The sequence below is a fragment of the Carettochelys insculpta genome, chromosome 18, assembly GCF_033958435.1.
Source record: "Carettochelys insculpta isolate YL-2023 chromosome 18, ASM3395843v1, whole genome shotgun sequence".
NCBI lineage: Eukaryota > Metazoa > Chordata > Testudines > Carettochelyidae > Carettochelys > Carettochelys insculpta.
In genome coordinates, this window is record NC_134154.1 from 18,413,367 (window position 1) to 18,439,431 (window position 26,065).

Below are 26,065 nucleotides of genomic sequence, written 5' to 3' on the forward strand. Positions count from 1 at the left end.
ATTAGAAAATTATAATCCATAGAAAAGACATGGAAAAAGGATCTAAAAAGTTACTTGAGTAAAAGTGTAGAACAAGAAGTCTTGTCGCACCTTCTAGCCTGACAGCTATTTTGGAGCATAAGCTTTCATGGAAAAAGACCCGCTTGATGAGATGCATCTGATGAAGCAGGGCTTTGCCAATGGAAGTTTATGCTCCGAAAATAGCTGTTAGTCTATAAGGTGCCACAATATTTATTGTTGTTCTCAAATGTACAGACCACCACAGCTGCCTCTCTCATACTTGAGGAGAAGTGCAGCTGCTGTGGGTGGGAGGAGGCACTCAAGTAAAAGTAATGTGCCTGGAAAACTAGTTGAGAAACGAACACACACGTAAACACTATATCTGGCTTGTAGTCAAGGGCTATGGCTACACTCTTCCAAACCTTCGACATGGCCATGCAAATACATATTCAGGGCCTCATTAGAATGGCGGCTGCCACAGCACTTCAATATTGATGTGGGTTGCCACTGTGTGGCTCGTCCAGACCGGGCTTCTTTTTAAAGGACCACCCCCCCACCAACTTCACAATCCCCTTATTCCTATCAGAAGGCAGGGCCATTTCGAACTTTTGAGCTACTGTAGACACAGCCAATATTAATAACTCCAAATTTGGGAATGATACAGCACACAGATGACTAGCTCGAATATGGCTGAAAAGAATCTGGGTATTTTAAGGGGAATAACGAATTCAATGTCAGCCAATAGAGAGAGAAAGGGCATATTGACTGTGACTGTGCACCCTAACCTTTAGGGTAGTATGTTTTTAAATAGGAATGGTACAACTGAAATGTGCTTTATGAAAATGTGAGATGTAACGTATCATTAGAAAATTATAATCCACAGAAAAGACATGGAAAAAGGATCCAAAACGTTACTTGAGTAAAAGTGTAGAACAAGAAGTTTTGTCGCACCTTCTAGCCTGACAACTATTTTGGAGCATAAGCTTTCATGGGAAAAGACCCGCTTAATGAGATGCATCTGATGAAGCAGGGCTTTGCCAATGGAAGTTTATGCTCCGAAAATAGCTGTTAGTCTATAAGGTGCCACAATACTTCTTGTTGTTCTCAAATGTACAGCCCAACACAGCTGCCTCTCTGATACTTGAGTAGAACTGCAGCTGCTGTGGGTGGGAGGAGGCACTCAAGTAAAAGTAATGTGCCTGGAAAACTAGTTGAGAAACGAACACACACGTAAACACTATATCTAGCTTGTAGTCAAGGGCTATGGCTACACTCTTCCAAACCTTCGACATGGCCATGCAAATACATATTCAGGGCCTCATTAGAATGGCGGCTGCCACAGCACTTCAATATTGATGTGGGTTGCCACTGTGTGGCTCGTCCAGACCGCGCTTCTTTTTAAAGGACCACCCCCCCACCAACTTCACAATCCCCTTATTCCTATCAGAAGGCAGGGCCATTTCGAACTTTTGAGCTACTGTAGACACAGCCAATATTAATAACTCCAAATTTGGGAATGATACAGCACACAGATGACTAGCTCGAATATGGCTGAAAAGAATCTGGGTATTTTAAGGGGAATAACGAATTCAATGTCAGCCAATAGAGAGAGAAAGGGCATATTGACTGTGACTGTGCACCCTAACCTTTAGGGTAGTATGTTTTTAAATAGGAATGGTACAACTGAAATGTGCTTTATGAAAATGTGAGATGTAACGTATCATTAGAAAATTATAATCCACAGAAAAGACATGGAAAAAGGATCCAAAACGTTACTTGAATAAAAGTGTAGAACAAGAAGTTTTGTCGCACCTTCTAGCCTGACAACTATTTTGGAGCATAAGCTTTCATGGGAAAAGACCCGCTTAATGAGATGCATCTGATGAAGCAGGGCTTTGCCAATGGAAGTTTATGCTCCGAAAATAGCTGTTAGTCTATAAGGTGCCACAATACTTCTTGTTGTTCTCAAATGTACAGCCCAACACAGCTGCCTCTCTGATACTTGAGTAGAACTGCAGCTGCTGTGGGTGGGAGGAGGCACTCAAGTAAAAGTAATGTGCCTGGAAAACTAGTTGAGAAACGAACACACACGTAAACACTATATCTAGCTTGTAGTCAAGGGCTATGGCTACACTCTTCCAAACCTTCGACATGGCCATGCAAATACATATTCAGGGCCTCATTAGAATGGCGGCTGCCACAGCACTTCAATATTGATGTGGGTTGCCACTGTGTGGCTCGTCCAGACCGGGCTTCTTTTTAAAGGACCACCCCCCCACCAACTTCACAATCCCCTTATTCCTATCAGAAGGCAGGGCCATTTCGAACTTTTGAGCTACTGTAGACACAGCCAATATTAATAATTCCAAATTTGGGAATGATACAGCACACAGATGACTAGCTCGAATATGGCTGAAAAGAATCTGGGTATTTTAAGGGGAATAACGAATTCAATGTCAGCCAATAGAGAGAGAAAGGGCATATTGACTGTGACTGTGCACCCTAACCTTTAGGGTAGTATGTTTTTAAATAGGAATGGTACAACTGAAATGTGCTTTATGAAAATGTGAGATGTAACGTATCATTAGAAAATTATAATCCACAGAAAAGACATGGAAAAAGGATCCAAAACGTTACTTGAGTAAAAGTGTAGAACAAGAAGTTTTGTCGCACCTTCTAGCCTGACAACTATTTTGGAGCATAAGCTTTCATGGGAAAAGACCCGCTTAATGAGATGCATCTGATGAAGCAGGGCTTTGCCAATGGAAGTTTATGCTCCGAAAATAGCTGTTAGTCTATAAGGTGCCACAAAACTTCTTGTTGTTCTCAAATGTACAGCCCAACACAGCTGCCTCTCTGATACTTGAGTAGAACTGCAGCTGCTGTGGGTGGGAGGAGGCACTCAAGTAAAAGTAATGTGCCTGGAAAACTAGTTGAGAAACGAACACACACGTAAACACTATATCTAGCTTGTAGTCAAGGGCTGTGGCTACACTCTTCCAAACCTTCGACATGGCCATGCAAATACATATTCAGGGCCTCATTAGAATGGCGGCTGCCACAGCACTTCAATATTGTTGTGGGTTGTCACTGTGTGGCTCGTCCAGACCGGGCTTCTTTTTAAAGGACCACCCCCCCACCAACTTCACAATCCCCTTAATCCTATCAGAAGGCAGGGCCATTTCGAACTTTTGAGCTACTGTAGACACAGCCAATATTAATAATTCCAAATTTGGGAATGATACAGCACACAGATGACTAGCTCGAATATGGCTGAAAAGAATCTGGGTATTTTAAGGGGAATAACGAATTCAATGTCAGCCAATAGAGAGAGAAAGGGCATATTGACTGTGACTGTGCACCCTAACCTTTAGGGTAGTATGTTTTTAAATAGGAATGGTACAACTGAAATGTGCTTTATGAAAATGTGAGATGTAACGTATCATTAGAAAATTATAATCCACAGAAAAGACATGGAAAAAGGATCCAAAACGTTACTTGAGTAAAAGTGTAGAACAAGAAGTTTTGTCGCACCTTCTAGCCTGACAACTATTTTGGAGCATAAGCTTTCATGGGAAAAGACCCGCTTAATGAGATGCATCTGATGAAGCAGGGCTTTGCCAATGGAAGTTTATGCTCCGAAAATAGCTGTTAGTCTATAAGGTGCCACAATACTTCTTGTTGTTCTCAAATGTACAGCCCAACACAGCTGCCTCTCTCATACTTGAGTAGAACTGCAGCTGCTGTGGGTGGGAGGAGGCACTCAAGTAAAAGTACTGTGCCTGGAAAACTAGTTGAGAAACGAACACACACGTAAACACTATATCTAGCTTGTAGTCAAGGGCTATGGCTACACTCTTCCAAACCTTCGACATGGCCATGCAAATACATATTCAGGGCCTCATTAGAATGGCGGCTGCCACAGCACTTCAATATTGATGTGGGTTGCCACTGTGTGGCTCGTCCAGACCGAGCTTCTTTTTAAAGGACCACCCCCCCACCAACTTCACAATCCCCTTATTCCTATCAGAAGGCAGGGCCATTTCGAACTTTTGAGCTACTGTAGACACAGCCAATATTAATAATTCCAAATTTGGGAATGATACAGCACACAGATGACTAGCTCGAATATGGCTGAAAAGAATCTGGGTATTTTAAGGGGAATAACGAATTCAATGTCAGCCAATAGAGAGAGAAAGGGCATATTGACTGTGACTGTGCACCCTAATCTTTAGGGTAGTATGTTTATAAATAGGAATGGTACAACTGAAATGTGCTTTATGAAAATGTGAGATGTAGCGTATCATTAGAAAATTATAATCCATAGAAAAGACATGGAAAAAGGATCTAAAAAGTTACTTGAGTAAAAGTGTAGAACAAGAAGTCTTGTCGCACCTTCTAGCCTGACAGCTATTTTGGAGCATAAGCTTTCATGGAAAAAGACCCGCTTGATGAGATGCATCTGATGAAGCAGGGCTTTGCCAATGGAAGTTTATGCTCCGAAAATAGCTGTTAGTCTATAAGGTGCCACAATATTTATTGTTGTTCTCAAATGTACAGACCACCACAGCTGCCTCTCTCATACTTGAGGAGAAGTGCAGCTGCTGTGGGTGGGAGGAGGCACTCAAGTAAAAGTAATGTGCCTGGAAAACTAGTTGAGAAACGAACACACACGTAAACACTATATCTGGCTTGTAGTCAAGGGCTATGGCTACACTCTTCCAAACCTTCGACATGGCCATGCAAATACATATTCAGGGCCTCATTAGAATGGCGGCTGCCACAGCACTTCAATATTGATGTGGGTTGCCACTGTGTGGCTCGTCCAGACCGGGCTTCTTTTTAAAGGACCACCCCCCCACCAACTTCACAATCCCCTTATTCCTATCAGAAGGCAGGGCCATTTCGAACTTTTGAGCTACTGTAGACACAGCCAATATTAATAACTCCAAATTTGGGAATGATACAGCACACAGATGACTAGCTCGAATATGGCTGAAAAGAATCTGGGTATTTTAAGGGGAATAACGAATTCAATGTCAGCCAATAGAGAGAGAAAGGGCATATTGACTGTGACTGTGCACCCTAACCTTTAGGGTAGTATGTTTTTAAATAGGAATGGTACAACTGAAATGTGCTTTATGAAAATGTGAGATGTAACGTATCATTAGAAAATTATAATCCACAGAAAAGACATGGAAAAAGGATCCAAAACGTTACTTGAGTAAAAGTGTAGAACAAGAAGTTTTGTCGCACCTTCTAGCCTGACAACTATTTTGGAGCATAAGCTTTCATGGGAAAAGACCCGCTTAATGAGATGCATCTGATGAAGCAGGGCTTTGCCAATGGAAGTTTATGCTCCGAAAATAGCTGTTAGTCTATAAGGTGCCACAATACTTCTTGTTGTTCTCAAATGTACAGCCCAACACAGCTGCCTCTCTGATACTTGAGTAGAACTGCAGCTGCTGTGGGTGGGAGGAGGCACTCAAGTAAAAGTAATGTGCCTGGAAAACTAGTTGAGAAACGAACACACACGTAAACACTATATCTAGCTTGTAGTCAAGGGCTATGGCTACACTCTTCCAAACCTTCGACATGGCCATGCAAATACATATTCAGGGCCTCATTAGAATGGCGGCTGCCACAGCACTTCAATATTGATGTGGGTTGCCACTGTGTGGCTCGTCCAGACCGCGCTTCTTTTTAAAGGACCACCCCCCCACCAACTTCACAATCCCCTTATTCCTATCAGAAGGCAGGGCCATTTCGAACTTTTGAGCTACTGTAGACACAGCCAATATTAATAACTCCAAATTTGGGAATGATACAGCACACAGATGACTAGCTCGAATATGGCTGAAAAGAATCTGGGTATTTTAAGGGGAATAACGAATTCAATGTCAGCCAATAGAGAGAGAAAGGGCATATTGACTGTGACTGTGCACCCTAACCTTTAGGGTAGTATGTTTTTAAATAGGAATGGTACAACTGAAATGTGCTTTATGAAAATGTGAGATGTAACGTATCATTAGAAAATTATAATCCACAGAAAAGACATGGAAAAAGGATCCAAAACGTTACTTGAGTAAAAGTGTAGAACAAGAAGTTTTGTCGCACCTTCTAGCCTGACAACTATTTTGGAGCATAAGCTTTCATGGGAAAAGACCCGCTTAATGAGATGCATCTGATGAAGCAGGGCTTTGCCAATGGAAGTTTATGCTCCGAAAATAGCTGTTAGTCTATAAGGTGCCACAATACTTCTTGTTGTTCTCAAATGTACAGCCCAACACAGCTGCCTCTCTCATACTTGAGTAGAACTGCAGCTGCTGTGGGTGGGAGGAGGCACTCAAGTAAAAGTACTGTGCCTGGAAAACTAGTTGAGAAACGAACACACACGTAAACACTATATCTAGCTTGTAGTCAAGGGCTATGGCTACACTCTTCCAAACCTTCGACATGGCCATGCAAATACATATTCAGGGCCTCATTAGAATGGCGGCTGCCACAGCACTTCAATATTGATGTGGGTTGCCACTGTGTGGCTCGTCCAGACCGAGCTTCTTTTTAAAGGACCACCCCCCCACCAACTTCACAATCCCCTTATTCCTATCAGAAGGCAGGGCCATTTCGAACTTTTGAGCTACTGTAGACACAGCCAATATTAATAATTCCAAATTTGGGAATGATACAGCACACAGATGACTAGCTCGAATATGGCTGAAAAGAATCTGGGTATTTTAAGGGGAATAACGAATTCAATGTCAGCCAATAGAGAGAGAAAGGGCATATTGACTGTGACTGTGCACCCTAATCTTTAGGGTAGTATGTTTATAAATAGGAATGGTACAACTGAAATGTGCTTTATGAAAATGTGAGATGTAGCGTATCATTAGAAAATTATAATCCATAGAAAAGACATGGAAAAAGGATCTAAAAAGTTACTTGAGTAAAAGTGTAGAACAAGAAGTCTTGTCGCACCTTCTAGCCTGACAGCTATTTTGGAGCATAAGCTTTCATGGAAAAAGACCCGCTTGATGAGATGCATCTGATGAAGCAGGGCTTTGCCAATGGAAGTTTATGCTCCGAAAATAGCTGTTAGTCTATAAGGTGCCACAATATTTATTGTTGTTCTCAAATGTACAGACCACCACAGCTGCCTCTCTCATACTTGAGGAGAAGTGCAGCTGCTGTGGGTGGGAGGAGGCACTCAAGTAAAAGTAATGTGCCTGGAAAACTAGTTGAGAAACGAACACACACGTAAACACTATATCTGGCTTGTAGTCAAGGGCTATGGCTACACTCTTCCAAACCTTCGACATGGCCATGCAAATACATATTCAGGGCCTCATTAGAATGGCGGCTGCCACAGCACTTCAATATTGATGTGGGTTGCCACTGTGTGGCTCGTCCAGACCGGGCTTCTTTTTAAAGGACCACCCCCCCACCAACTTCACAATCCCCTTATTCCTATCAGAAGGCAGGGCCATTTCGAACTTTTGAGCTACTGTAGACACAGCCAATATTAATAACTCCAAATTTGGGAATGATACAGCACACAGATGACTAGCTCGAATATGGCTGAAAAGAATCTGGGTATTTTAAGGGGAATAACGAATTCAATGTCAGCCAATAGAGAGAGAAAGGGCATATTGACTGTGACTGTGCACCCTAACCTTTAGGGTAGTATGTTTTTAAATAGGAATGGTACAACTGAAATGTGCTTTATGAAAATGTGAGATGTAACGTATCATTAGAAAATTATAATCCACAGAAAAGACATGGAAAAAGGATCCAAAACGTTACTTGAGTAAAAGTGTAGAACAAGAAGTTTTGTCGCACCTTCTAGCCTGACAACTATTTTGGAGCATAAGCTTTCATGGGAAAAGACCCGCTTAATGAGATGCATCTGATGAAGCAGGGCTTTGCCAATGGAAGTTTATGCTCCGAAAATAGCTGTTAGTCTATAAGGTGCCACAATACTTCTTGTTGTTCTCAAATGTACAGCCCAACACAGCTGCCTCTCTGATACTTGAGTAGAACTGCAGCTGCTGTGGGTGGGAGGAGGCACTCAAGTAAAAGTAATGTGCCTGGAAAACTAGTTGAGAAACGAACACACACGTAAACACTATATCTAGCTTGTAGTCAAGGGCTATGGCTACACTCTTCCAAACCTTCGACATGGCCATGCAAATACATATTCAGGGCCTCATTAGAATGGCGGCTGCCACAGCACTTCAATATTGATGTGGGTTGCCACTGTGTGGCTCGTCCAGACCGCGCTTCTTTTTAAAGGACCACCCCCCCACCAACTTCACAATCCCCTTATTCCTATCAGAAGGCAGGGCCATTTCGAACTTTTGAGCTACTGTAGACACAGCCAATATTAATAACTCCAAATTTGGGAATGATACAGCACACAGATGACTAGCTCGAATATGGCTGAAAAGAATCTGGGTATTTTAAGGGGAATAACGAATTCAATGTCAGCCAATAGAGAGAGAAAGGGCATATTGACTGTGACTGTGCACCCTAACCTTTAGGGTAGTATGTTTTTAAATAGGAATGGTACAACTGAAATGTGCTTTATGAAAATGTGAGATGTAACGTATCATTAGAAAATTATAATCCACAGAAAAGACATGGAAAAAGGATCCAAAACGTTACTTGAATAAAAGTGTAGAACAAGAAGTTTTGTCGCACCTTCTAGCCTGACAACTATTTTGGAGCATAAGCTTTCATGGGAAAAGACCCGCTTAATGAGATGCATCTGATGAAGCAGGGCTTTGCCAATGGAAGTTTATGCTCCGAAAATAGCTGTTAGTCTATAAGGTGCCACAATACTTCTTGTTGTTCTCAAATGTACAGCCCAACACAGCTGCCTCTCTGATACTTGAGTAGAACTGCAGCTGCTGTGGGTGGGAGGAGGCACTCAAGTAAAAGTAATGTGCCTGGAAAACTAGTTGAGAAACGAACACACACGTAAACACTATATCTAGCTTGTAGTCAAGGGCTATGGCTACACTCTTCCAAACCTTCGACATGGCCATGCAAATACATATTCAGGGCCTCATTAGAATGGCGGCTGCCACAGCACTTCAATATTGATGTGGGTTGCCACTGTGTGGCTCGTCCAGACCGGGCTTCTTTTTAAAGGACCACCCCCCCACCAACTTCACAATCCCCTTATTCCTATCAGAAGGCAGGGCCATTTCGAACTTTTGAGCTACTGTAGACACAGCCAATATTAATAATTCCAAATTTGGGAATGATACAGCACACAGATGACTAGCTCGAATATGGCTGAAAAGAATCTGGGTATTTTAAGGGGAATAACGAATTCAATGTCAGCCAATAGAGAGAGAAAGGGCATATTGACTGTGACTGTGCACCCTAACCTTTAGGGTAGTATGTTTTTAAATAGGAATGGTACAACTGAAATGTGCTTTATGAAAATGTGAGATGTAACGTATCATTAGAAAATTATAATCCACAGAAAAGACATGGAAAAAGGATCCAAAACGTTACTTGAGTAAAAGTGTAGAACAAGAAGTTTTGTCGCACCTTCTAGCCTGACAACTATTTTGGAGCATAAGCTTTCATGGGAAAAGACCCGCTTAATGAGATGCATCTGATGAAGCAGGGCTTTGCCAATGGAAGTTTATGCTCCGAAAATAGCTGTTAGTCTATAAGGTGCCACAAAACTTCTTGTTGTTCTCAAATGTACAGACCAACACAGCTGCCTCTCTGATACTTGAGTAGAACTGCAGCTGCTGTGGGTGGGAGGAGGCACTCAAGTAAAAGTAATGTGCTTGGAAAACTAGTTGAGAAACGAACACACACGTAAACACTACATCTAGCTTGTAGTCAAGGGCTATGGCTACACTCTTCCAAACCTTCGAAATGGCCATGCAAATATATATTCAGAGCCTCATTAGAATGGCGGCAGCCACAGCACTTCAATATTGATGTGGGTTGCCGCTGTGTGGCTCGTCCAGACCGGGCTTCTTTTCAAAGGCCCCCCCCCCCCCCCAGTAACTTCACAATCCCCTTATTCCTATCAGAAGGCAGGGCCATTTCGAAGTTTTGTTCTTCTCTAGATACAGTCAATATTTCTAACTCCAAGTATGGGAATGATACAGCACACAGATGACTAGCTCGAATATGGCTGAAAAGAATCTGGGTATTTTAAGGGGAATAACGAATTCAATGTCAGCCAATAGAGAGAGAAAGGGCATATTGACTGTGACTGTGCACCCTAATCTTTAGGGTAGTATGTTTATAAATAGGAATGGTACAACTGAAATGTGCTTTATGAAAATGTGAGATGTAGCGTATCATTAGAAAATTATAATCCATAGAAAAGACATGGAAAAAGGATCTAAAAAGTTACTTGAGTAAAAGTGTAGAACAAGAAGTCTTCTCGCACCTTCTAGCCTGACAGCTATTTTGGAGCATAAGCTTTCATGGAAAAAGACCCGCTTGATGAGATGCATCTGATGAAGCAGGGCTTTGCCAATGGAAGTTTATGCTCCGAAAATAGCTGTTAGTCTATAAGGTGCCACAATATTTATTGTTGTTCTCAAATGTACAGACCACCACAGCTGCCTCTCTCATACTTGAGGAGAAGTGCAGCTGCTGTGGGTGGGAGGAGGCACTCAAGTAAAAGTAATGTGCCTGGAAAACTAGTTGAGAAACGAACACACACGTAAACACTATATCTAGCTTGTAGTCAAGGGCTATGGCTACACTCTTCCAAACCTTCGACATGGCCATGCAAATACATATTCAGGGCCTCATTAGAATGGCGGCTGCCACAGCACTTCAATATTGATGTGGGTTGCCACTGTGTGGCTCGTCCAGACCGGGCTTCTTTTTAAAGGACCACCCCCCCACCAACTTCACAATCCCCTTATTCCTATCAGAAGGCAGGGCCATTTCGAACTTTTGAGCTACTGTAGACACAGCCAATATTAATAACTCCAAATTTGGGAATGATACAGCACACAGATGACTAGCTCGAATATGGCTGAAAAGAATCTGGGTATTTTAAGGGGAATAACGAATTCAATGTCAGCCAATAGAGAGAGAAAGGGCATATTGACTGTGACTGTGCACCCTAACCTTTAGGGTAGTATGTTTTTAAATAGGAATGGTACAACTGAAATGTGCTTTATGAAAATGTGAGATGTAACGTATCATTAGAAAATTATAATCCACAGAAAAGACATGGAAAAAGGATCCAAAACGTTACTTGAGTAAAAGTGTAGAACAAGAAGTTTTGTCGCACCTTCTAGCCTGACAACTATTTTGGAGCATAAGCTTTCATGGGAAAAGACCCGCTTAATGAGATGCATCTGATGAAGCAGGGCTTTGCCAATGGAAGTTTATGCTCCGAAAATAGCTGTTAGTCTATAAGGTGCCACAATACTTCTTGTTGTTCTCAAATGTACAGCCCAACACAGCTGCCTCTCTGATACTTGAGTAGAACTGCAGCTGCTGTGGGTGGGAGGAGGCACTCAAGTAAAAGTAATGTGCCTGGAAAACTAGTTGAGAAACGAACACACACGTAAACACTATATCTAGCTTGTAGTCAAGGGCTATGGCTACACTCTTCCAAACCTTCGACATGGCCATGCAAATACATATTCAGGGCCTCATTAGAATGGCGGCTGCCACAGCACTTCAATATTGATGTGGGTTGCCACTGTGTGGCTCGTCCAGACCGGGCTTCTTTTTAAAGGACCACCCCCCCACCAACTTCACAATCCCCTTATTCCTATCAGAAGGCAGGGCCATTTCGAACTTTTGAGCTACTGTAGACACAGCCAATATTAATAATTCCAAATTTGGGAATGATACAGCACACAGATGACTAGCTCGAATATGGCTGAAAAGAATCTGGGTATTTTAAGGGGAATAACGAATTCAATGTCAGCCAATAGAGAGAGAAAGGGCATATTGACTGTGACTGTGCACCCTAACCTTTAGGGTAGTATGTTTTTAAATAGGAATGGTACAACTGAAATGTGCTTTATGAAAATGTGAGATGTAACGTATCATTAGAAAATTATAATCCACAGAAAAGACATGGAAAAAGGATCCAAAACGTTACTTGAGTAAAAGTGTAGAACAAGAAGTTTTGTCGCACCTTCTAGCCTGACAACTATTTTGGAGCATAAGCTTTCATGGGAAAAGACCCGCTTAATGAGATGCATCTGATGAAGCAGGGCTTTGCCAATGGAAGTTTATGCTCCGAAAATAGCTGTTAGTCTATAAGGTGCCACAATACTTCTTGTTGTTCTCAAATGTACAGCCCAACACAGCTGCCTCTCTGATACTTGAGTAGAACTGCAGCTGCTGTGGGTGGGAGGAGGCACTCAAGTAAAAGTAATGTGCCTGGAAAACTAGTTGAGAAACGAACACACACGTAAACACTATATCTAGCTTGTAGTCAAGGGCTATGGCTACACTCTTCCAAACCTTCGAAATGGCCATGCAAATATATATTCAGCGCCTCATTAGAATGGCGGCAGCCACAGCACTTCAATATTGATGTGGGTTGCCGCTGTGTGGCTCGTCCAGACGGGGCTTCTTTTCAAAGGACCCCCCCCCCCCCCCCAGCAACTTCACAATCCCCTTATTCCTATCAGAAGGCAGGGCCATTTCGAAGTTTTGTTCTTCTCTAGATACAGTCAATATTTCTAACTCCAAGTATGGGAATGATACAGCACACAGATGACTAGCTCGAATATGGCTGAAAAGAATCTGGGTATTTTAAGGGGAATAACGAATTCAATGTCAGCCAATAGAGAGAGAAAGGGCATATTGACTGTGACTGTGCACCCTAATCTTTAGGGTAGTATGTTTATAAATAGGAATGGTACAACTGAAATGTGCTTTATGAAAATGTGAGATGTAGCGTATCATTAGAAAATTATAATCCATAGAAAAGACATGGAAAAAGGATCTAAAAAGTTACTTGAGTAAAAGTGTAGAACAAGAAGTCTTGTCGCACCTTCTAGCCTGACAGCTATTTTGGAGCATAAGCTTTCATGGAAAAAGACCCGCTTGATGAGATGCATCTGATGAAGCAGGGCTTTGCCAATGGAAGTTTATGCTCCGAAAATAGCTGTTAGTCTATAAGGTGCCACAATATTTATTGTTGTTCTCAAATGTACAGACCACCACAGCTGCCTCTCTCATACTTGAGGAGAAGTGCAGCTGCTGTGGGTGGGAGGAGGCACTCAAGTAAAAGTAATGTGCCTGGAAAACTAGTTGAGAAACGAACACACACGTAAACACTATATCTAGCTTGTAGTCAAGGGCTATGGCTACACTCTTCCAAACCTTCGACATGGCCATGCAAATACATATTCAGGGCCTCATTAGAATGGCGGCTGCCACAGCACTTCAATATTGATGTGGGTTGCCACTGTGTGGCTCGTCCAGACCGGGCTTCTTTTTAAAGGACCACCCCCCCACCAACTTCCCAATCCCCTTATTCCTATCAGAAGGCAGGGCCATTTCGAACTTTTGAGCTACTGTAGACACAGCCAATATTAATAACTCCAAATTTGGGAATGATACAGCACACAGATGACTAGCTCGAATATGGCTGAAAAGAATCTGGGTATTTTAAGGGGAATAACGAATTCAATGTCAGCCAATAGAGAGAGAAAGGGCATATTGACTGTGACTGTGCACCCTAACCTTTAGGGTAGTATGTTTTTAAATAGGAATGGTACAACTGAAATGTGCTTTATGAAAATGTGAGATGTAACGTATCATTAGAAAATTATAATCCACAGAAAAGACATGGAAAAAGGATCCAAAACGTTACTTGAGTAAAAGTGTAGAACAAGAAGTTTTGTCGCACCTTCTAGCCTGACAACTATTTTGGAGCATAAGCTTTCATGGGAAAAGACCCGCTTAATGAGATGCATCTGATGAAGCAGGGCTTTGCCAATGGAAGTTTATGCTCCAAAAATAGCTGTTAGTCTATAAGGTGCCACAAAACTTCTTGTTGTTCTCAAATGTACAGACCAACACAGCTGCCTCTCTGATACTTGAGTAGAACTGCAGCTGCTGTGGGTGGGAGGAGGCACTCAAGTAAAAGTAATGTGCTTGGAAAACTAGTTGAGAAACGAACACACACGTAAACACTATATCTAGCTTGTAGTCAAGGGCTATGGCTACACTCTTCCAAACCTTCGAAATGGCTATGCAAATACATATTCAGGGCCTCATTAGAATGGCGGCTGCCACAGCACTTCAATATTGATGTGGGTTGCCACTGTGTGGCTCGTCCAGACCGGGCTTCTTTTTAAAGGACCACCCCCCCACCAACTTCACAATCCCCTTATTCCTATCAGAAGGCAGGGCCATTTCGAACTTTTGAGCTACTGTAGACACAGCCAATATTAATAACTCCAAATTTGGGAATGATACAGCACACAGATGACTAGCTCGAATATGGCTGAAAAGAATCTGGGTATTTTAAGGGGAATAACGAATTCAATGTCAGCCAATAGAGAGAGAAAGGGCATATTGACTGTGACTGTGCACCCTAACCTTTAGGGTAGTATGTTTTTAAATAGGAATGGTACAACTGAAATGTGCTTTATGAAAATGTGAGATGTAACGTATCATTAGAAAATTATAATCCACAGAAAAGACATGGAAAAAGGATCCAAAACGTTACTTGAGTAAAAGTGTAGAACAAGAAGTTTTGTCGCACCTTCTAGCCTGACAACTATTTTGGAGCATAAGCTTTCATGGGAAAAGACCCGCTTAATGAGATGCATCTGATGAAGCAGGGCTTTGCCAATGGAAGTTTATGCTCCGAAAATAGCTGTTAGTCTATAAGGTGCCACAATACTTCTTGTTGTTCTCAAATGTACAGCCCAACACAGCTGCCTCTCTGATACTTGAGTAGAACTGCAGCTGCTGTGGGTGGGAGGAGGCACTCAAGTAAAAGTAATGTGCCTGGAAAACTAGTTGAGAAACGAACACACACGTAAACACTATATCTAGCTTGTAGTCAAGGGCTATGGCTACACTCTTCCAAACCTTCGAAATGGCCATGCAAATATATATTCAGCGCCTCATTAGAATGGCGGCAGCCACAGCACTTCAATATTGATGTGGGTTGCCGCTGTGTGGCTCGTCCAGACGGGGCTTCTTTTCAAAGGCCCCCCCCCCCCCCAGCAACTTCACAATCCCCTTATTCCTATCAGAAGGCAGGGACATTTCGAAGTTTTGTTCTACTCTAGATACAGTCAATATTTCTAACTCCAAGTATGGGAATGATACAGCACACAGATGACTAGCTCGAATATGGCTGAAAAGAATCTGGGTATTTTAAGGGGAATAACGAATTCAATGTCAGCCAATAGAGAGAGAAAGGGCATATTGACTGTGACTGTGCACCCTAATCTTTAGGGTAGTATGTTTATAAATAGGAATGGTACAACTGAAATGTGCTTTATGAAAATGTGAGATGTAGCGTATCATTAGAAAATTATAATCCATAGAAAAGACATGGAAAAAGGATCTAAAAAGTTACTTGAGTAAAAGTGTAGAACAAGAAGTCTTGTCGCACCTTCTAGCCTGACAGCTATTTTGGAGCATAAGCTTTCATGGAAAAAGACCCGCTTGATGAGATGCATCTGATGAAGCAGGGCTTTGCCAATGGAAGTTTATGCTCCGAAAATAGCTGTTAGTCTATAAGGTGCCACAATATTTATTGTTGTTCTCAAATGTACAGACCAGCACAGCTGCCTCTCTCATACTTGAGGAGAAGTGCAGCTGCTGTGGGTGGGAGGAGGCACTCAAGTAAAAGTAATGTGCCTGGAAAACTAGTTGAGAAACGAACACACACGTAAACACTATATCTAGCTTGTAGTCAAGGGCTATGGCTACACTCTTCCAAACCTTCGACATGGCCATGCAAATACATATTCAGGGCCTCATTAGAATGGCGGCTGCCACAGCACTTCAATATTGATGTGGGTTGCCACTGTGTGGCTCGTCCAGACCGGGCTTCTTTTTAAAGGACCACCCCCCCACCAACTTCACAATCCCCTTATTCCTATCAGAAGGCAGGGCCATTTCGAACTTTTGAGCTACTGTAGACACAGCCAATATTAATAACTCCAAATTTGGGAATGATACAGCACACAGATGACTAGCTCGAATATGGCTGAAAAGAATCTGGGTATTTTAAGGGGAATAACGAATTCAATGTCAGCCAATAGAGAGAGAAAGGGCATATTGACTGTGACTGTGCACCCTAACCTTTAGGGTAGTATGTTTTTAAATAGGAATGGTACAACTGAAATGTGCTTTATGAAAATGTGAGATGTAACGTATCATTAGAAAATTATAATCCACAGAAAAGACATGGAAAAAGGATCCAAAACGTTACTTGAGTAAAAGTGTAGAACAAGAAGTTTTGTCGCACCTTCTAGCCTGACAACTATTTTGGAGCATAAGCTTTCATGGGAAAAGACCCGCTTAATGAGATGCATCTGATGAAGCAGGGCTTTGCCAATGGAAGTTTATGCTCCAAAAAAAGCTGTTAGTCTATAAGGTGCCACAAAACTTCTTGTTGTTCTCAAATGTACAGACCAACACAGCTGCCTCTCTGATACTTGAGTAGAACTGCAGCTGCTGTGGGTGGGAGGAGGCACTCAAGTAAAAGTAATGTGCTTGGAAAACTAGTTGAGAAACGAACACACACGTAAACACTATATCTAGCTTGTAGTCAAGGGCTATGGCTACACTCTTCCAAACCTTCGAAATGGCTATGCAAATACATATTCAGGGCCTCATTAGAATGGCGGCTGCCACAGCACTTCAATATTGATGTGGGTTGCCACTGTGTGGCTCGTCCAGACCGGGCTTCTTTTTAAAGGACCACCCCCCCACCAACTTCACAATCCCCTTATTCCTATCAGAAGGCAGGGCCATTTCGAACTTTTGAGCTACTGTAGACACAGCCAATATTAATAACTCCAAATTTGGGAATGATACAGCACACAGATGACTAGCTCGAATATGGCTGAAAAGAATCTGGGTATTTTAAGGGGAATAACGAATTCAATGTCAGCCAATAGAGAGAGAAAGGGCATATTGACTGTGACTGTGCACCCTAATCTTTAGGGTAGTATGTTTATAAATAGGAATGGTACAACTGAAATGTGCTTTATGAAAATGTGAGATGTAGCGTATCATTAGAAAATTATAATCCATAGAAAAGACATGGAAAAAGGATCTAAAAAGTTACTTGAGTAAAAGTGTAGAACAAGAAGTCTTGTCGCACCTTCTAGCCTGACAGCTATTTTGGAGCATAAGCTTTCATGGAAAAAGACCCGCTTGATGAGATGCATCTGATGAAGCAGGGCTTTGCCAATGGAAGTTTATGCTCCGAAAATAGCTGTTAGTCTATAAGGTGCCACAATATTTATTGTTGTTCTCAAATGTACAGACCACCACAGCTGCCTCTCTCATACTTGAGGAGAAGTGCAGCTGCTGTGGGTGGGAGGAGGCACTCAAGTAAAAGTAATGTGCCTGGAAAACTAGTTGAGAAACGAACACACACGTAAACACTATATCTAGCTTGTAGTCAAGGGCTATGGCTACACTCTTCCAAACCTTCGACATGGCCATGCAAATACATATTCAGGGCCTCATTAGAATGGCGGCTGCCACAGCACTTCAATATTGATGTGGGTTGCCACTGTGTGGCTCGTCCAGACCGGGCTTCTTTTTAAAGGACCACCCCCCCACCAACTTCACAATCCCCTTATTCCTATCAGAAGGCAGGGCCATTTCGAACTTTTGAGCTACTGTAGACACAGCCAATATTAATAACTCCAAATTTGGGAATGATACAGCACACAGATGACTAGCTCGAATATGGCTGAAAAGAATCTGGGTATTTTAAGGGGAATAACGAATTCAATGTCAGCCAATAGAGAGAGAAAGGGCATATTGACTGTGACTGTGCACCCTAACCTTTAGGGTAGTATGTTTTTAAATAGGAATGGTACAACTGAAATGTGCTTTATGAAAATGTGAGATGTAACGTATCATTAGAAAATTATAATCCACAGAAAAGACATGGAAAAAGGATCCAAAACGTTACTTGAGTAAAAGTGTAGAACAAGAAGTTTTGTCGCACCTTCTAGCCTGACAACTATTTTGGAGCATAAGCTTTCATGGGAAAAGACCCGCTTAATGAGATGCATCTGATGAAGCAGGGCTTTGCCAATGGAAGTTTATGCTCCAAAAATAGCTGTTAGTATATAAGGTGCCACAAAACTTCTTGTTGTTCTCAAATGTACAGACCAACACAGCTGCCTCTCTGATACTTGAGTAGAACTGCAGCTGCTGTGGGTGGGAGGAGGCACTCAAGTAAAAGTAATGTGCTTGGAAAACTAGTTGAGAAACGAACACACACGTAAACACTACATCTAGCTTGTAGTCAAGGGCTATGGCTACACTCTTCCAAACCTTCGAAATGGCCATGCAAATATATATTCAGAGCCTCATTAGAATGGCGGCAGCCACAGCACTTCAATATTGATGTGGGTTGCCGCTGTGTGGCTCGTCCAGACCGGGCTTCTTTTCAAAGGACCCCCTCCCCCCCAGCAACTTCACAATCCCCTTATTCCTATCAGAAGGCAGGGCCATTTCGAAGTTTTGTTCTACTCTAGATACAGTCAATATTTCTAACTCCACGTATGGGAATGATACAGCACACAGGTGACTAGCTCGAATATGGCTGAAAAGAATCTGGGTATTTTAAGGGGAATAACGAATTCAATGTCAGCCAATAGAGAGAGAAAGGGCATATTGACTGTGACTGTGCACCCTAATCTTTAGGGTAGTATGTTTATAAATAGGAATGGTACAACTGAAATGTGCTTTATGAAAATGTGAGATGTAGCGTATCATTAGAAAATTATAATCCATAGAAAAGACATGGAAAAAGGATCTAAAAAGTTACTTGAGTAAAAGTGTAGAACAAGAAGTCTTCTCGCACCTTCTAGCCTGACAGCTATTTTGGAGCATAAGCTTTCATGGAAAAAGACCCGCTTGATGAGATGCATCTGATGAAGCAGGGCTTTGCCAATGGAAGTTTATGCTCCGAAAATAGCTGTTAGTCTATAAGGTGCCACAATATTTATTGTTGTTCTCAAATGTACAGACCACCACAGCTGCCTCTCTCATACTTGAGGAGAAGTGCAGCTGCTGTGGGTGGGAGGAGGCACTCAAGTAAAAGTAATTTGCCTGGAAAACTAGTTGAGAAACGAACACACACGTAAACACTATATCTAGCTTGTAGACAAGGGCTCTGGCTACACTCTTCCAAACCTTCGAAATGGCCATGCAAATACATATTCAGGGCCTCATTAGAATGGCGGCTGCCACAGCACTTCAATATTGATGTGGGTTGCCACTGTGTGGCTCGTCCAGACCGGGCTTCTTTTTAAAGGACCACCCCCCCACCAACTTCACAATCCCCTTATTCCTATCAGAAGGCAGGGCCATTTCGAACTTTTGAGCTACTGTAGACACAGCCAATATTAATAACTCCAAATTTGGGAATGATACAGCACACAGATGACTAGCTCGAATATGGCTGAAAAGAATCTGGGTATTTTAAGGGGAATAACGAATTCAATGTCAGCCAAAAGAGAGAGAAAGGGCATATTGACTGTGACTGTGCACCCTAACCTTTAGGGTAGTATGTTTTTAAATAGGAATGGTACAACTGAAATGTGCTTTATGAAAATGTGAGATGTAACGTATCATTAGAAAATTATAATCCACAGAAAAGACATGGAAAAAGGATCCAAAACGTTACTTGAGTAAAAGTGTAGAACAAGAAGTTTTGTCGCACCTTCTAGCCTGACAACTATTTTGGATCATAAGCTTTCATGGGAAAAGACCCGCTTAATGAGATGCATCTGATGAAGCAGGGCTTTGCCAATGGAAGTTTATGCTCCGAAAATAGCTGTTAGTCTATAAGGTGCCACAATACTTCTTGTTGTTCTCAAATGTACAGCCCAACACAGCTGCCTCTCTGATACTTGAGTAGAACTGCAGCTGCTGTGGGTGGGAGGAGGCACTCAAGTAAAAGTAATGTGCCTGGAAAACTAGTTGAGAAACGAACACACACGTAAACACTATATCTAGCTTGTAGTCAAGGGCTATGGCTACACTCTTCCAAACCTTCGACATGGCCATGCAAATACATATTCAGGGCCTCATTAGAATGGCGGCTGTCACAGCACTTCAATATTGATGTGGGTTGCCACTGTGTGGCTCGTCCAGACCGGGCTTCTTTTTAAAGGACCACCCCCCCACCAACTTCACAATCCCCTTATTCCTATCAGAAGGCAGGGCCATTTCGAACTTTTGAGCTACTGTAGACACAGCCAATATTAATAATTCCAAATTTGGGAATGATACAGCACACAGATGACTAGCTCGAATATGGCTGAAAAGAATCTGGGTATTTTAAGGGGAATAACGAATTCAATGTCAGCCAATAGAGAGAGAAAGGGCATATTGACTGTGACTGTGCACCCTAACCTTTAGGGTAGTATGTTTTTAAATAGGAATGGTACAACTGAAATGTGCTTTATGAAAATGTGAGATGTAACGTATCATTAGAAAATTATAATCCACAGAAAAGACATGGAAAAAGGATCCAAAACGTTACTTGAGTAAAAGTGTAGAACAAGAAGTTTTGTCGCACCTTCTAGCCTGACAACTATTTTGGAGCATAAGCTTTCATGGGAAAAGACCCGCTTAATGAGATGCATCTGATGAAGCAGGGCTTTGCCAATGGAAGTTTATGCTCCGAAAATAGCTGTTAGTCTATAAGGTGCCACAATACTTCTTGTTGTTCTCAAATGTACAGCCCAACACAGCTGCCTCTCTGATACTTGAGTAGAACTGCAGCTGCTGTGGGTGGGAGGAGGCACTCAAGTAAAAGTAATGTGCCTGGAAAACTAGTTGAGAAACGAACACACACGTAAACACTATATCTAGCTTGTAGTCAAGGGCTATGGCTACACTCTTCCAAACCTTCGAAATGGCCATGCAAATATATATTCAGCGCCTCATTAGAATGGCGGCAGCCACAGCACTTCAATATTGATGTGGGTTGCCGCTGTGTGGCTCGTCCAGACGGGGCTTCTTTTCAAAGGCCCCCCCCCCCCCCCCAGCAACTTCACAATCCCCTTATTCCTATCAGAAGGCAGGGCCATTTCGAAGTTTTGTTCTTCTCTAGATACAGTCAATATTTCTAACTCCAAGTATGGGAATGATACAGCACACAGATGACTAGCTCGAATATGGCTGAAAAGAATCTGGGTATTTTAAGGGGAATAACGAATTCAATGTCAGCCAATAGAGAGAGAAAGGGCATATTGACTGTGACTGTGCACCCTAATCTTTAGGGTAGTATGTTTATAAATAGGAATGGTACAACTGAAATGTGCTTTATGAAAATGTGAGATGTAGCGTATCATTAGAAAATTATAATCCATAGAAAAGACATGGAAAAAGGATCTAAAAAGTTACTTGAGTAAAAGTGTAGAACAAGAAGTCTTGTCGCACCTTCTAGCCTGACAGCTATTTTGGAGCATAAGCTTTCATGGAAAAAGACCCGCTTGATGAGATGCATCTGATGAAGCAGGGCTTTGCCAATGGAAGTTTATGCTCCGAAAATAGCTGTTAGTCTATAAGGTGCCACAATATTTATTGTTGTTCTCAAATGTACAGACCACCACAGCTGCCTCTCTCATACTTGAGGAGAAGTGCAGCTGCTGTGGGTGGGAGGAGGCACTCAAGTAAAAGTAATGTGCCTGGAAAACTAGTTGAGAAACGAACACACACGTAAACACTATATCTAGCTTGTAGTCAAGGGCTATGGCTACACTCTTCCAAACCTTCGACATGGCCATGCAAATACATATTCAGGGCCTCATTAGAATGGCGGCTGCCACAGCACTTCAATATTGATGTGGGTTGCCACTGTGTGGCTCGTCCAGACCGGGCTTCTTTTTAAAGGACCACCCCCCCACCAACTTCACAATCCCCTTATTCCTATCAGAAGGCAGGGCCATTTCGAACTTTTGAGCTACTGTAGACACAGCCAATATTAATAACTCCAAATTTGGGAATGATACAGCACACAGATGACTAGCTCGAATATGGCTGAAAAGAATCTGGGTATTTTAAGGGGAATAACGAATTCAATGTCAGCCAATAGAGAGAGAAAGGGCATATTGACTGTGACTGTGCACCCTAACCTTTAGGGTAGTATGTTTTTAAATAGGAATGGTACAACTGAAATGTGCTTTATGAAAATGTGAGATGTAACGTATCATTAGAAAATTATAATCCACAGAAAAGACATGGAAAAAGGATCCAAAACGTTACTTGAGTAAAAGTGTAGAACAAGAAGTTTTGTCGCAACTTCTAGCCTGACAACTATTTTGGAGCATAAGCTTTCATGGGAAAAGACCCGCTTAATGAGATGCATCTGATGAAGCAGGGCTTTGCCAATGGAAGTTTATGCTCCGAAAATAGCTGTTAGTCTATAAGGTGCCACAAAACTTCTTGTTGTTCTCAAATGTACAGACCAACACAGCTGCCTCTCTGATACTTGAGTAGAACTGCAGCTGCTGTGGGTGGGAGGAGGCACTCAAGTAAAAGTAATGTGCTTGGAAAACTAGTTGAGAAACGAACACACACGTAAACACTACATCTAGCTTGTAGTCAAGGGCTATGGCTACACTCTTCCAAACCTTCGAAATGGCCATGCAAATATATATTCAGAGCCTCATTAGAATGGCGGCAGCCACAGCACTTCAATATTGATGTGGGTTGCCGCTGTGTGGCTCGTCCAGACCGGGCTTCTTTTCAAAGGACCCCCCCCCCCCTCCAGCAACTTCACAATCCCCTTATTCCTATCAGAAGGCAGGGCCATTTCGAAGTTTTGTTCTACTCTAGATACAGTCAATATTTCTAACTCCACGTATGGGAATGATACAGCACACAGGTGACTAGCTCGAATATGGCTGAAAAGAATCTGGGTATTTTAAGGGGAATAACGAATTCAATGTCAGCCAATAGAGAGAGAAAGGGCATATTGACTGTGACTGTGCACCCTAATCTTTAGGGTAGTATGTTTATAAATAGGAATGGTACAACTGAAATGTGCTTTATGAAAATGTGAGATGTAGCGTATCATTAGAAAATTATAATCCATAGAAAAGACATGGAAAAAGGATCTAAAAAGTTACTTGAGTAAAAGTGTAGAACAAGAAGTTTTGTCGCACCTTCTAGCCTGACAACTATTTTGGAGCATAAGCTTTCATGGGAAAAGACCCGCTTAATGAGATGCATCTGATGAAGCAGGGCTTTGCCAATGGAAGTTTATGCTCCGAAAATAGCTGTTAGTCTATAAGGTGCCACAATACTTCTTGTTGTTCTCAAATGTACAGACCAACACAGCTGCCTCTCTGATACTTGAGTAGAACTGCAGCTGCTGTGGGTGGGAGGAGGCACTCAAGTAAAAGTAATGTGCCTGGAAAACTAGTTGAGAAACGAACACACACGTAAACACTATATCTAGCTTGTAGTCAAGGGCTATGGCTACACTCTTCCAAACCTTCGAAATGGCCATGCAAATACATATTCAGGGCTTCATTAGAATGGCGGCTGCCACAGCACTTCAATATTGATGTGGGTTGCCGCTGTGTGGCTCGTCCAGACCGGGCTTCTTTTCAAAGGCCCCCCCCCCCCTCCAGCAACTTCACAATCCCCTTATTCCTATCAGAAGGCAGGGCCATTTCGAAGTTTTGTTCTACTCTAGATACAGTCAATATTTCTAACTCCACGTATGGGAATGATACAGCACACAGATGACTAGCTCGAATATGGCTGAAAAGAATCTGGGTATTTTAAGGGGAATAACGAATTCAATGTCAGCCAATAGAGAGAGAAAGGGCATATTGACTGTGACTGTGCACCCTAATCTTTAGGGTAGTATGTTTATAAATAGGAATGGTACAACTGAAATGTGCTTTATGAAAATGTGAGATGTAGCGTATCATTAGAAAATTATAATCCATAGAAAAGACATGGAAAAAGGATCTAAAAAGTTACTTGAGTAAAAGTGTAGAACAAGAAGTCTTGTCGCACCTTCTAGCCTGACAGCTATTTTGGAGCATAAGCTTTCATGGAAAAAGACCCGCTTGATGAGATGCATCTGATGAAGCAGGGCTTAGCCAATGGAAGTTTATGCTCCGAAAATAGCTGTTAGTCTATAAGGTGCCACAATATTTATTGTTGTTCTCAAATGTACAGACCACCACAGCTGCCTCTCTCATACTTGAGGAGAAGTGCAGCTGCTGTGGGTGGGAGGAGGCACTCAAGTAAAAGTAATGTGCCTGGAAAACTAGTTGAGAAACGAACACACACGTAAACACTATATCTAGCTTGTAGTCAAGGGCTATGGCTACACTCTTCCAAACCTTCGACATGGCCATGCAAATACATATTCAGGGCCTCATTAGAATGGCGGCTGCCACAGCACTTCAATATTGATGTGGGTTGCCACTGTGTGGCTCGTCCAGACCGGGCTTCTTTTTAAAGGACCACCCCCCCACCAACTTCACAATCCCCTTATTCCTATCAGAAGGCAGGGCCATTTCGAACTTTTGAGCTACTGTAGACACAGCCAATATTAATAACTCCAAATTTGGGAATGATACAGCACACAGATGACTAGCTCGAATATGGCTGAAAAGAATCTGGGTATTTTAAGGGGAATAACGAATTCAATGTCAGCCAATAGAGAGAGAAAGGGCATATTGACTGTGACTGTGCACCCTAACCTTTAGGGTAGTATGTTTTTAAATAGGAATGGTACAACTGAAATGTGCTTTATGAAAATGTGAGATGTAACGTATCATTAGAAAATTATAATCCACAGAAAAGACATGGAAAAAGGATCCAAAACGTTACTTGAGTAAAAGTGTAGAACAAGAAGTTTTGTCGCACCTTCTAGCCTGACAACTATTTTGGAGCATAAGCTTTCATGGGAAAAGACCCGCTTAATGAGATGCATCTGATGAAGCAGGGCTTTGCCAATGGAAGTTTATGCTCCGAAAATAGCTGTTACTCTATAAGGTGCCACAAAACTTCTTGTTGTTCTCAAATGTACAGACCAACACAGCTGCCTCTCTGATACTTGAGTAGAACTGCAGCTGCTGTGGGTGGGAGGAGGCACTCAAGTAAAAGTAATGTGCTTGGAAAACTAGTTGAGAAACGAACACACACGTAAACACTACATCTAGCTTGTAGTCAAGGGCTATGGCTACACTCTTCCAAACCTTCGAAATGGCCATGCAAATATATATTCAGAGCCTCATTAGAATGGCGGCAGCCACAGCACTTCAATATTGATGTGGGTTGCCGCTGTGTGGCTCGTCCAGACCGGGCTTCTTTTCAAAGGACCACCCCCCCCCCCAGCAACTTCACAATCCCCTTATTCCTATCAGAAGGCAGGGCCATTTCGAAGTTTTGTTCTACTCTAGATACAGTCAATATTTCTAACTCCACGTATGGGAATGATACAGCACACAGGTGACTAGCTCGAATATGGCTGAAAAGAATCTGGGTATTTTAAGGGGAATAACGAATTCAATGTCAGCCAATAGAGAGAGAAAGGGCATATTGACTGTGACTGTGCACCCTAACCTTTAGGGTAGTATGTTTTTAAATAGGAATGGTACAACTGAAATGTGCTTTATGAAAATGTGAGATGTAACGTATCATTAGAAAATTATAATCCACAGAAAAGACATGGAAAAAGGATCCAAAACGTTACTTGAGTAAAAGTGTAGAACAAGAAGTTTTGTCGCACCTTCTAGCCTGACAACTATTTTGGATCATAAGCTTTCATGGGAAAAGACCCGCTTAATGAGATGCATCTGATGAAGCAGGGCTTTGCCAATGGAAGTTTATGCTCCAAAAA